Source organism: Belonocnema kinseyi, chromosome 1 (assembly GCF_010883055.1).
Source record: "Belonocnema kinseyi isolate 2016_QV_RU_SX_M_011 chromosome 1, B_treatae_v1, whole genome shotgun sequence".
NCBI classification, from domain to species: Eukaryota; Metazoa; Arthropoda; class Insecta; order Hymenoptera; family Cynipidae; genus Belonocnema; species Belonocnema kinseyi.
In genome coordinates, this window is record NC_046657.1 from 95,961,554 (window position 1) to 95,963,985 (window position 2,432).

Here is a 2,432-nt window from a genome sequence, read left to right on the forward strand (position 1 = left end):
AGTTTTAAAAGCTGTAATTTTTTTGTTTAAAAGAATTTTAATTTGATATTGTACTATTTTTTAGTGATTTAATTTTTCTATTTAAAACGTCCTAAATTAAAAAATGGTTCATTTTTAAGTTTTAAAATTGATTAAATTTCAGTTTTCAATGCTAGGCAGTAAAATTATTTAAATTGGTAAGCCTGAGCATACAAATTTCCTAGTTTTTTAAGAATCGGGACTTTAAAAATGTACAATAATTTTACGTATTCCTCATTGACAAGTTCTTAAATATCAAATACTTTAAATTGGGATTTGTTCTATAATTTAAAGTTTTTAATTTAAATTTCAAAGTTTATTCAAGTACTTTAGGGCATTTCAGGTTTAAATGAATTATTTAACTAATCATTGGTTTTAATTTGTTTTTCAATTATAAAATATCATTATTTTTAAACGAAACAATTTTGAAAGATTTGAAGATTAAAGAAAACGAATTTTAAGGTTTTGATATATGCTTTCAATTCAACATTGTTTAGTTTTAAATAATAAAATTTCGAAAGTTTAAAGCTGAAAACTGATTGACAAGATTTTTTTAATTTGCAGTTTTGAAAGATTTAAAAAATGGGAAAGTCATAAAACTTTTATAAAATTTTAACTTTCTTTTAATAATAAACTATGGATGTTACAACTTTACTCATACTTGAAATGAAAAATTGCAATTTTAATATATTTTGGAAATTTTATTATTATTATTACTCAAACTAATAATAAAAGTCTGATATTAAAATATTAGGCTTCTTCTTTATTCCACACTGAAAGAAATTTTATAATAATACTTGATATTTCAATATTCATAATTGATATAGTAGATTACGATTTAAGGTAATCGTGTAAATATAAAAATTATTGTCAGCGTAATTACTTAACTTTACAATTAGAATATGAAAACTTAATATCTTTAGAACAAGAATTGGTATATTCAATAGTAAAGATTGGTATTTTATGTATTGAAACGCAGAATAAGAAAAATTGATAATGACATATTCAAATAATATAAAAGAAATTATAGGAATTAATAGATTGAGGTACAAAAGTTAATATAAATATTCTACAAATTAATATAGTCAAAGAAAAAGTGAAAGGTAATGAGAGAAATTTTTATTTTCTATGATAGGCGCTAACAGAAATTGTAATCTTCAGTTGAGGAAATTGCAAAATACTATATCAAAAAATCCGAATAGCTCCGATAATCTCACGAGGTTAGCCGAATCCGCCGATTGTACCTCATTACCGTGCGCTCACGATGTGGATCGGAGAACTTCGTGTTTTCCGCTAAACTGGTCAAGATTCATGTATGGACACGTGTTTTCCAGTGTTTTGTTTTTAAGGCTAGAGTGGTATTAATTGGCTAAAGTATACATTTTTTTATGATAGTCAACTTACAAATTATAAAAGTTATTAGTTGAAAATTTCAAGGATTTTACCACTCAGGTTTTTGAGCATCAGATTACAAAGAATTGCTAAATATTCTAGAAGGTTTTAATATACTCTAAAGATTTAAAAATATTTAAAAGGATTTTTGAACTTTTTACAAAAGTTTATGAACGTTTTACGAAGATTTTATGGATTTGAACGATTGAACACGGAGAAAAATAGATGTTAGTACAGACTATCTAGATATTAATAGGTAATATCTTAGCGATTTAACTATAGGACAGAAATCTAGATACTGAAGTAGAGCATCCGTAGATATTAAAAAGAAGATCTTAACTGACAATATCCAAGATATTAAAGGGCAGAATCTAAGATATTCAAGAAATATTTTTTAATTGTGCAAAAATTACCTGTAAAGCATGCCGTTTTCTGTAAAATGCAAAATAATGTTAATATCGCAGTCCTCTGTTTTTAAAATCCGAATCCTCAAGCATTCGCCTTTTTGCATAATCATGCGATTTTCGTGTTAAACAGATAACACACTGTTCAAGGCTAATATGAAAAATGCCTGTAGCTGAGTCCTCATTTTCTTGCGAAAATTATAACATATCCAAAAACATTTAATCCATTTTCCACCAAAACTTATAGTGCAATAGATATCCGAAAAACCACAATACACACGATGAAAGCTCAAGATACAGACAAAATCTTTTGTCGCCACGCCACACTTCAGTTACCTTGCTCCGATAAAATTTAGCTTTTTTAATGTCTTAGATATTAACTGTTAATATCACATATTTTATACTTTCCATATGAACATATATTGCCCTTTAATATTTTGTATATTGAATAGAAGATATTAGACAGTATGCCGTAATATCTATATATTATGGTTAAATATCAAAGTTTTTAATATCTGCTTATCAATATCTATTTTTCTCCGTGAAAAGAGGCGTGTACATTAGGGTGGTCCAAAATCATACCTGTTGAAATTTTTTTTATTATAGGGCATGCCACCC